Here is a 12214-nt window from a genome sequence, read left to right as displayed (position 1 = left end):
GCCAAGCCATAACAAATAGCAGCACTTTTCCTGCTATTACTTTCCAAAGATTTTTGGAAGTCCAAATAAACGTCAACTGATTCTCCTTTACCCAGCACTGGTGGGTACTGCTGACAGAGGCAAAGATCCTAATAGGTAAGTTACAGTCTGCTAAAGTTCAACAAAACTCTTGGGGTATAGTGGAACTACATGTAATCTAATTTATTATCTCATTGTTTCAACAATAAAGGGCCATCTGCGTTTCTATTCCATGCTTTACTTCAGCCTTGTTTTGAATGTCTTGTTTAATCATTCTGTTGTTTCATCTATGAAGCTCACATCTAGATAGCAGATGAATGAGGCTTATGATGGTAATATGATACTGTTCCTTGAATATTAGATAACTAGATACTGAAGATCAAAATGAGCTAGAGCAATTCTAAGCTGCTTTTTAATACCTATAAGTGTTTACTCCACGGCAAAATTAATAGCTTAGTGAACTCTGCAACACTGTAGGTCTTGCGTCCTTCTCTGTATGTTAATAGTTCACCATCTCCAAGGTCACAGATCGTCCTTTCCTCTCCTCTCCTGCTCATATAAGAGAAAAATGGCCTGTTCAAGTGGCTTCATTTGGAGGGAAGAGTTTAACCCTCCTCTCCTTCTGCCTTAAGGCTGGTAGCGCTGTACTCCTGGGGCAGTGCTGCTTTACCTCCTCACTATGGGACCCCTTTGGGCCTAAGTAGTGAAAGAGGGGTGCACCAGCACAGCCAGTTAGACCAATTAGAGCTTAGTTAAATCACTAAGGTCTAAAGGCCCCTTATCTGTCCCAGGCAAACCTCCACTTTCCTTAGCACCGTTCTCAACCAGTTGTCACTGGTTGCGCTGGGCAGTGACACTCCAGGACAGAACTGTGTCTTGCTATCCTGTGCAGATCCCTAGGTTCATTCCTTGTGGTAGAAGTTTTCATCGGAGAAAGGAGACAGAGAGGATAAGTCACAGCCTCTTTTCATTCCTCCAGCCTTGCCAGCTCACTTCTCATCTGAAAGGAGGAGGGATACACCCTGCCTAGTCCCAAGGGGAGAGGAGTTGTGCTTTCTCAGAGACAGTCCTGTGGGCTCCACACTGTCACCACTCTGTCTGTAAAAGCATGGGTTAAATCACAAGATTTAAACACTCTGTAACAGGAATGTCGCCTTGCTTGCTAAGCACCACTCGCATGATAACTCTACATAAACAACATCACTCCCTCCCTTTCTTCAAAAGGAAAGAGAACTCGAAAATAACCAGAAGGAGATTTTTCTAGAGGAGCCTCAGTATAAGTCTTAAAACAATAGCTCTCTTCTCTTAGTTTCTCCAGAAACAGGCCACTCACAGAAATATTTTTGGTTTAAGCTTAAGTAGAATCAGTTTTCTAACTTCAGCTAAGCCTTGTCTAAGTAACTTCATTTTCTGAAAGTTAACTGCATGTTTTTCAGACAGTGGTTTTCTCTAGAAGAGATAACAGAGGGCATTGGTATGTAGAAAGGCTTTTGTTTATACTTATTCCTATAGTAACCAAGGACAGAGTTGGTGGAGTGCCATAAGTTAAAGAGTTGAAAAAGGGTCGCACCTGCAGGGAGGGGCACACAGGTGACCCCAAGCTGATCAACAGAGTATTCCATCGCATATATGTCACACTTGGTATAAAGCTGAGCGATCACGAGGGTATCTCTCTCTTCTTCCATGGCCAACATCCAGTGAGGACCTCTTCTGTCTGTTTGCCCCCATCCCAAATCTGCATTCCTGAATCCAGTTACTGAGTCCCGCTCCCTGCTAGCTCAGGACCCTTTCCTGTGCCTGCTCAGCAGCATCTGTGGTGACGTATAGTCATTGAGGGGTGGTGGAGGGGTGTAATTTCATATATTTGTACATATTTTCTTATTAATAGTATTTCTTTTATTATTACTGTTGTTGTTGTTGTTTTAGTTTCCAACCCACAAGAAGTTTTCCTCTAATTTCTCTTTCCCTGGAGGCGGGGGGAAGTGATTAGGGAGTCCAACTGCTCAGTCAGGCTTGACCAGGGCTAAACCATGACAAAAATAAATCAAAAAAGAGAAAAAACAAACCCTAGTTATCCGTTGTGCAAAATCCCAGAAGTTTATTCATCGTCAATGACTTGTAGCACTCATATAATAAAATCATTCGAGAAACTGGATAAAATAAGGAAGTATTCAGATTTGGTTTTGAAAGGTGACGCTTAAACAAGTACTCCTAAAGTCAGTGTCCTGCTCTGTCAAAATGTTATCACAGTAATAATAGAGAAAAAAGTCTCTCCAGGCTTTCTCCTCATCATGGATCTCCTCAAACCTAAGGAGCCCAACACTAATTACACTGCACCCAGGGAGCTCATTATCCCACTTATATAAGTTCAGTTTTATCATTGTAGTATTTCCTTTCCAGCAAAATCAATTTCCTAAAAGAATTGAAAGTCATGTGCACACAGTCTAACTCATTACCTACAAACCTCCAGATTTCTTTTACACTGAATTCTATTTTCCTCAGTTTACTTCCTTATCCAAGACTTGAATTGTTCATAATTATACATGTCTGCTCAAAAAATGCTCATCTTACCTGGAGAAAACAGTGAATGCCCTTCAGAGGGGGGAGGTGACCCACTAGCCACCAGGTATAAACCATCAGATTTTCCTGTGTCACTACATTCATCAGGTTTTCCTTTCCTGTCAGGAAGATTTTCCTTGCTGCTGAAAGTCTTGCTAAAGTCTGAACTGCATTGTTGAATTCCTCCATGATGTGACTGATTCACTTCTATTTATGAGAAGAAAAATGAGAAGAAAAAAAGAAATTGTCATTTTTGCATTTCTGCATCTTGTTCCCTGATTAGCAATTGCATTCCTACTGCATGAGGAATCCTAGTTTGAGAGTAATCGCAAAGGTTTATTTCCTCCCTAAATGCTTATGAATGGTATTTTCAACCCACTGAAGAAAAGGCAAGTTCAGTCCAAACAGTGAATCTCTCTGAGCAGCTAATATTGACCATAAGCAGACAGCTGAGAGGCCAAGTACTGTTACTGTTAATAGCTTTTTATTTTGGGGCAGGGGGAAGCCATTGCTGACAATTTTTCATGAACAGCTACTGCGCTAGATATATACACGCTAGACCCTAGGTTTTGGGTCCTACCTGATAAAGAGGATAAAGCTGTTTAATATCACTGCTATGCATACAAAGTCTCTCCATCTAAGCAAGTATATATATTTACTTTGGACTAGATGAGTAATTCTATCTGTAAAAAACTTCAATAAAATCAGAAATAACCAGCAAATCAGACATTTCTAAACAAGAGGAGCTTAACATTATAAGAAACTGAAGAAGAATATAGATCACCATTAGCATCAGAGAATAAAACCAAAACTTGCCAATTAGTCACCAAAGGCCACTGTGATTTTATATTTATCAATGAAGGGTAGTCCCCCTAAGTTGTGTCAGCAGAAGTATTATTTTGGGAATGAAAAAAAAGCAATTAGTACAAGGAAAATTACAGATTCCAGTCCACTGGGTCAGGAAATTTGAACTCCACTTTAAAAATGAAAATAAAAATAACCCACCACACAGACATACTAGAACATCAGGGTACAATCTTCTCCCAGCCCATCCAACCTGGCTTAGATTCCTGTCCTTTAAAGAAAGAGAAGAGGAAATTTTCATATTGTACAAGGAAACCACAAGAACTAACAGTTTCGTGACTGTTTCCAGGAAGGAGTTTCATGCTGGTTTTATTTTACAATGTGCACAGTGCAGCCTGCTGGGCCTGAGGAGCTCCTGGATCTTGGCAGCAAGCAGGAGCCCTGCCTGGTGCAGCAGCAGAGGCGAGTTTGTTGCTGTAGGCTCCCTTTTTCAACAGCTCTCTAACTCCCTCTACACGACATCACCCTGAATAGCAAGAGGTTTTGCTTCTGTCACCTGCAAACGAAGCACATGTGGAACAGTTCTCTTTTACAGAATATTAAAAAAAAAAACCAACCCCAAAAAAACAACCACCAAAAAACCCACCACCCAAGTGTTAAAAACAGAAAAAATGTTTAGGTTTTGAATTTAATTGGGAGTTGTCACATAAACACTGCAGAGCCAGGTCCACGTTACTATTTGAGTAAAAGAAAGGTTATGCTGTTCTACTAACGTGAAAACAACATTATTGCCCTTCCCAGTTCTGTCTTTTCAGGCACAGATTCCAAAATAAACCACATCACTTTCTCTAATTTTAATTTGCAGTTACTACTTGGTAAAGAGCAAGGAGATTTTTTTAAGCCAGTGTACATTTTAGCTACCTACCTGTAAGCCTTTTGTTAGTGTTACCTCCCTTTCTTTTCTGAAATAAGATGCATCCTTCGGAACAGGAGCAGAACTGCAGAAAAACAATGTTTTACAGGATGTTACATAAAAGCTGGTATTAACCAAACATTTGTCAGGCCCAACATGACTCAGATGGTGAAGTTAACAGTAAGCAAGTTTAATGGTATGAAAAGCATATATTAACACAGAAGAGTTTATTTCATTAGCAGACATTTTTTTGGCAAACTGTTTTCTTCCACCTCCATTTTTTAGTCATGGCCCTTAAAAAGTCCATCTGGATGCTTGTTGATTCCATGGGCACATATTTCAACCCCCAGCTATGCAATGGAGCTCCTTGACAAGCATCCTTCACATTTTAGACATCTTCCTTCCTAATACGTCTGTATCACAGAAGGAAGGGCTGGGAAAACTTCTGGAGGAGAATTATTTTTTACTTACAGCAAGCATATATTAAAAAAAATATTAACTGAATAAAATGTTAAGTTTTATCTAAGTTTATGCATGCAAGTTAAAACCATAGGTGAAAACCGGACCATTAAAAAAAAGGGGGCTCCTGAGCTGTATCCAAAAGCAATACACGGGAAACTCCTCTGGAACACTTTAGAGCCTTAAAGAGGTAAAACCAGGGACAGGGGTTGTGATCATCTACCACTTCCACTGCTCTAAGGCAAGGAAAACTATATCTGTTCTTAAGGACCTCCAATTAATGATGGTCAGCAATATCCTAGTCCAGAGATCAGTGTTTAATAAACAGAATAGTTGGGAAGTATTCGTTTCAGCCCATTATTTTCTGCCATACTTCTAAATGCAAACAGAAATTTATTCTCTTCAACTTTACAGCTATTTCTCTTGTGTCTGAAGATTTAAAAACCTAGAGGAAATAGAGTGGAGACTTAATTCCAGCTTCTTTCCTTTTTGTCTCCAGTATCCTAGTCAAGTGTTCTTGACCTCTATTTTCCTCCAAGTATTGTCCAGGTGGTCTACAACTTCCTTGAAGCATTGTGCCAAACCTGGGTACATTGTCATAGCTTAAACTAATCATTGCTGAGGCAAGTAAGAGAGGCTGTCTTATATGTGACCTTACCATTTTTATACTCCTGTGTCGTGTTTGAAGCTAACTTCCTCTTCTCTGTAAGAAGGAAATACTTGGCATGCTAGGTAGATTTAAAGTTTTGTTTGCGATACACAACATGGAATCAATTTAGTTTATGTTTTGACATTCGCTCCTATTTCAGCTGTAATTCTGTTGTAGACATGCAATGCAAAAGCTGTCGTTCCTGGCACCCATGTATATATTTAGGTCTCAAAACTGAACAGTTATATAGATGCATGACATTTGTAACATGGCTGAAAATAAAACCAAAAAGAGATACAAGGTATTGCTATAATCTCAAACGCTCTCCTATTTCCCCAGGAAATTCTCATTACCAATGTGCCCACATTATTTCCTGGAGTATCCTGTTGTCTTCTATTTTGGCCTTCAGCTCTACTGGCTGTGCTGCTAATTCTTGTTCCAGCTGCTGCACCTTCTCAGTAGAAGAGATCTACTATGCTTCATTTTTGCCTATTTCAGTTTGTCCAAAAGATAAAGCAGTTGAGAAGAAGCTCCTTTCTCAAGAACAAATCACTTGTGAACTTTGGACCTGGAGAACTGTCCACATACAATACACAAATTAAACACAAATTCCCACTCCTGTACAGACAATACATAATATTTAGCAACTTCATTAAACAATTATTTGATCAACATCTCCTTTAACAAGAAAACTTTCCTTTTAATATCAAAAACAGAACTGGGTAAATGGATTTTTTCCCATTTTGATTGCCAACCTGAGGAAAACAGGAGGAAAACTGGTTTGGGCCAAAATTCTTCGTGTATCCTTCTGCATCCCACCAACAAATGCCATCGGCTTCCTCCTTCACCCAGTTTCTTATGGACACTTTGAAAATCTACATAATTAAACAAGAATTTGACATGCCAAATAAAACATTCTACAAAAGAAGAATTTAAACTTTTGGCTTTCATTTTTTTCCAAAACAAAATATGCAGATTTTCAAAATCTATTTTCTCCCCATTTCTCTCCCCATTCTTCCAAGTTGACTAAAATAAAAGGATTAAAAGAATTTGCAAGAAATGCCACTTTTTGACAAACATACTGTCTGCAAATAATCCGCTATTAGGAAAATCATAGAATGATAGAACTATAGAGACATAGAATGGTTTGGGTTGGAAGGGACCTTAAAGATAATCCAATTCCAGCCCCACTGCCAGGGGCAGGGACACCTCCCACCAGATCAGGTTGCTCAAAGCCTCATCCAGCCTGGCCTTGAACACCTCCAGGGATGGGGCAGCTTCCCTGGGCAACCTGTGCCAGTGCTTCACCACCCTCACAGTAAAAAATTTCTTCCTAATATCTAAGCTAAATCTCCCTTCTTTCAGCTTAAAACCATTACCCCTTATCCTATTACTGCACTCCTTGATGAAGAAAATAAAGAACCCTTCCCCAGCTCTCCTCCTGTAGGCCCCCTTTAAGTACTAGAAGGTTGCTATAATGTCTCCCTGGAGCCTTCTCTTCCCTAGAAGCTCAACTTTCTCAGTCTGTCCTCGTATGGGAGGTGCTCCAGCCCTCTAATCATCTCTGCTGCTCTCCTCTGGACTCTAACAGATCCTTATCCTTCCCACGCTAAGGACTCCAGAACAGAAATCAGTACACCAGGTGAGGTCTCAAGAGAGCAGAGTAGAGGGGCAGAATCACCTCCCTCAACTACTAGTCACGCTTCTTTTGGTGCAGCCAGTGACACAGTTGGCTTTCTGGGCTGCAAACGCAAATTTCTGGCTCATGTTGACCTTCTCATCCACCAACACCCCCAAATTCTCTTCAGGGCTGCTCTCAAACCATTCTCTGCTCATCCTGTTTTGTGCTTGGGATTGCCCCAACCCCAGGACCTTGTACTTGGCCATATTGGACTTCATGAGGTTTTCACGGGCCCAGCTCTCAAGTCTGCCAAGGATCCTCTGGATGACAACCCTTCCCTTGAGTATGTTGACTGCATCACACAGTTTGGTGCCATAAGCAGACTTACTGAGGGTGCCCTCAATCCCACTGTCCACATCTGCAACAAAAGTGTTAAACAACACCGGTCCCAATCCCAACCCCTGCAAAACGCCACTTGTCACCAGTCTCCAAGAATGTCATGCGGGACACTGTCAAATGCTTTGCACAAGTCCAAGTGGATGGTGTCAGTTACTCTTCCCTTATCCACCAACACTGTAGCCCCATCACAGAAGGCCACCAAATTCATCAGGCATGACTTACCTTTTGTGAAGCCATGTTGGCTGTCACCAATCACCTCCTTATTTTCCTCAGCAGAGTTTTCAGAAGGAGCTTCATGATCTTTCCAGGCACAGGGGTGAGATTGATCAGCCTGTAGTTCCTGGAATCTTCCTTTTCTCATTTTTTAAAAATGGGAGTTATGTTTCTCCTTTCCCAGTCAGTGTGGACTTCACTGGACTGCCATGACTTTTGAAATATGGTGGATAGTGGCTTAGAAACTTCATCTGCCAGTTCCCTCAGGAGCCACAGATACATCTCATCAGGTCCCATGGATTTGTACACCTTCAGGGTTGCTTAGATGGCCTCAAACCCTATCCTCTTCTACAGTGAGTAGTTCTGAGATCTCCTAGTCCCTGCCTTTGCCTTCTGTGCCTTGGGCCGTGTGGTTTGAGACCCTGCCAGTGAAGTCACTCAGTTCTAATGGGAAACATTTGATTTGTGAGTATTTCTAAGATTAACTGGAACTTGACCACAAAATAAAAAGCAGAGGGAATAATTTGGAAGTAAGGATGATGGAGCCAACCAAAAAGTCATGAAGAGTAGGCAGACAACCTAAATGGGGGGGGGAATATCCACTAAATTAAGAGCTGCTAAGGAAATTAAAGAGTGTGCAGCTCTTCTGCTATGTAAGTAAGAAGGAACCAAGAGAAAAGGAAGGATGCTACTATGCAGGCAGTGGAGTTCAGATAAAAGTAATTCAGGTATGACTAAAACTAATGGGAATTACTTAGCTCAGCTTTCCAAGAACACAGAAGTTAGGTCAGCAGCGATGCTGTGGAGATATAAAATTACCATTTATGGGTATAAAGCAAGACTTTCGACAAAACAGTGAAGCTTCTTATAAATAAATTCAGGTTGAAAAAACAATTCATGTTAAGTACCAGCAAAATACAATCCCACAGTAGTATGGGTCCTCCTGAACCACAAAGCAGGGAGCTCCCCATTTCCTAGTTCCGGATCAGTGAGACTACCCATCACGGGGAAGTTATGGTAAGCATATTCTCAGGACAGCATCCACATTTAGACCTATGCATGAGAGGCTGACAAGAAAACAGGAGAAACGATGGTTGTATGCAGGGCAACAGGCAGGATTCCAAGGCTGCCCAGAACTTCTGGAGATTTTGAAGGGCTAACCCAGGATCCCCAGAAATTAGAGAAAAAAAACTCCACATTTGATCAGAATTTATCTGGGCAAACCCTTTGTACAGTATAAATAGCTTCATTTAAGCTCGCCAACCACCCCAGACTCCCTTTGTAGTCAGTAGAGAGAACCAGGCATTTGGGATAAGATTACCCTGACCTGTTTCAGCTGTTACCTTAGGGTAATGCTTTCAGAAACACTTGCTTCTCTCTACTGATGGAAGAGAGAATATGGGACCAACACAGGGAGCCTTTGGAGACCTTCAGGTAAGCAACAGAGCACAACCCAAGCAAGCTGCAGAAGCTCCCACAGGCTACAGCAGTGTATATGGTATAGGCAGCTTTATCCGCCTCAGTAGAGGCAAGCCATCGAAAACAGAAAATGTTTCATCAGAAATAAGAACGTATGTTTGATTACCCTCACTTCCTTGGGTTTTTTTCTGCTATAAAAATTATCATGTGTTTGTACAGTATTCGTATTCTGAGAATGTCTTTCAGTCCACATAAACATCTGCACTTAGTTATATCAGTCAGTATCCAAATCCCAGTGAGATCCTGCCCTGATTATTTTGCTAGAAGTGTTTTTGCCAGCTTCTATTCCCAGAAAACACTGGATTTATAGCTATGTCCAACCTCAAGCTTTGCTGGTTTGAAGACTGTAACACGCATGCTCAAACTGAATGCCTTTTGTACTAGGACAAAGTCTTTCCAGCTGGCTTAAGTAACAAGCCATTAATTTGTGCTAGCGTATTTCATTAGCAGCAGGAAAGTGAACTATTGTTGGATACAATTTGCTGGGCTGTATTTTTAATTATACTGTTTGACCTACATCTTTTGTACAGTTTCCTTAATGCCTAGCCATAAAATATGGCCCAGGATTCAAATACTAACAAAACCTGTTGTAGCAATTTTGCATAACTCAGCATGAAAGAACCCAGACTGAGTAAATAAACCAATTAATCTTTTTGGGGGGGTCACTGTATGGTTATCCCTGCTGTCCCTTATAGCTAGATTCAAAACATTCATTAACAAAATATGGAAATACAAAGTTTCATCTGAGAAGACAAAAATGAACAAGATATAAATCAAAACAAGGATCTGTAGAAGAGTAGGTCAAGCACTTATTCAACCAAAACATATTGTTCTTGTGAAGAAGACTGCTCTGGCCGCTGTGCTTTCTCCAAATGTATGTCTATGGAATTCCAGGCCAGAATTTTTTTGGAGCATAAGACATGAAGCGTTCACATCCCAGCAAAACTCACTGCAGTCTGCGTGACCAGTTCTCAAGGTGCTGAACACTGCCAACACTTGTGCACAAGCTTAACTTCACCGTCATGGTTTCTGCAGAATTATTCATTGCTGTATTTCTTTGAAGACATATCTTATGCAACTGACAATTGCCTCAAACTGTGAATACAGTAACAAATACGTAAGATTACTTCCTACTCTACCCACCCAACTCCCCTGACTGAGGTGCAATCAGAAAACAGATTTTCTGTGTTTCTCCAAGTAAGAACACTTGGTTATGGATGCACTTCTTTTGTATTTGGTTTGACTCCCTCAGCCCATGCTGAAGCGCATCTGCTTTGTTTTAGTGTGTGAAAACACATGCATTAGCAAAATAAAAGCTCCAGAAAAAAAATTTTTAAAAGCACAAAAGAATTATTAAAATACAATGAAATTTTCCAAGCTGATATACAAGTGAGGTACCCCTGTCAACTAATGTAAGCTTGCGTATCACCCATTCCTTCTTTCCCCTCCCAAATCCCAACTCCTGGCCATGAGCAAGTCAGCTTTCTCAGCTCCCACTCCCACTCTGATGCACACAGAGATGGGAAAAAACCAGCTGCCAGTAGGACCAGGTTCAGCCACCTCACTTTGTCTGACCAAAAGCTGCTGCCCTCCACTGCAGCCCCTTGTCCATGAGGCAAGCTGGGCCCCTCCTTTTCTTGTGCCAGCACCAAACTGATCCCCTCTCCCCACATTTCCGTAGTAAATACAAATACTGGGCCCAGGCACAGAGGTTGCAGGTGATTGATGTGCCAGCTCCCTGCCCAGATGGATCCAGCCATCCCAAGCTATAGGAGCTGCAATGGTCCCTCAGCCTCCAGCCACAAGTCTGGAGTGAGAGCTTCTTGCTCTCACTCTTGCCACTGCCACCATGCAAAGTCATTCTACCCATTTTTATGGATCTGGGGCAAATTGCTGTCAATTTTTCTCTCTTAATCCACTGCCTGATGTTGTTTGTCTAGGCCTAAACCTCTGGATGAAATATAATGCTTTAGGCTCTATAGGGCTTGGAAAGGCCTCGCTTGCTCTCTCATACATGGGTAGAGGGCTTCGGAAATTATTTAACTACCCCTAGGAATGAAAAAGGCTTGCCTCGTGGCAGAAGAATACTTAAAATCTGAAAATGCCAATAGCAGTAATGCGTCCTTTCATTTTGTCTCCAATATCAGTGATGTCAGTGTCCAGAAATGCATAAATCTACCCCAGAAACACTATCTATACCAGCAAAATACAGTGCTTAGAACTGTGTTTAAGTGTTTTTAAGCATACAATGTGCTTTTCTAAGACAGAGGTAATTGATAATCAGGATGTCTACACAGTTTAACAGAGTGCAGGATATCCATCCCCAAATATCAGCAAAACAACTTGATCCTCCACAGTCCTGATAAAGATGTTTAGGGCATCTAAACTCTTCCCCTTACCCTTAAAAGCTCACATGCACAACTCCTGCCAATGAATGTGGCTGTTTACTCTAAATTTAAATTAACAGTTTGAAAATTCTCCTAACCCTTTGTCTCTAAGTGTGCCAAAGCCAAACCTACTGATCCAAAGACCCAACTATCCATTAGGATCATGCATCGTTACTACCCTTTATTCAAACCCCTTAACAACAGATCACGCCTGCAATTTCTATTCTTACCTGCACATGGACCTGAGAAAACCACTACAGTCCGTTTACACCAGAGATCAGCAGCAGAACTTCACTGTTACATGCAGAGGAAGCTTTTTTTTTTTTCCTGTCATATGCAAACAGCCAGGAGAATCAGTATTAGTCAGTAACCTCAAGACAAGAATCTATTGTAACTAAGTAACCAGGGTAAATTGGAAGTCCCTGTCATGTCTTTTACCATACCTACACAGTGGAGGTTGGAAATGAGCATTCTCGCCATTAGCATAAAGAGCCATCTTATTCTCATATGAGTACAGAAAAATGCTCTGCACGTGAAAACTGCACAGCTCTGGTAGAAGAGATTACAAATTCCACAGAATGTACCAGTACACAGTTTAAGCTCTCCTCCATAACAGCTCAATTATTTTATACTGTGGTAGAAGCAGGTTCTGTTTATAAGAAGACAAGCACCCCGGCTTTCATTAGTTGCCCCTTCCTTAGTTTTATCAAGAA

Source organism: Phaenicophaeus curvirostris, chromosome 2, assembly GCF_032191515.1.
Source record: "Phaenicophaeus curvirostris isolate KB17595 chromosome 2, BPBGC_Pcur_1.0, whole genome shotgun sequence".
Lineage (NCBI taxonomy): Eukaryota > Metazoa > Chordata > Aves > Cuculiformes > Cuculidae > Phaenicophaeus > Phaenicophaeus curvirostris.
Note: the sequence above shows the minus strand (reverse complement) of the source record.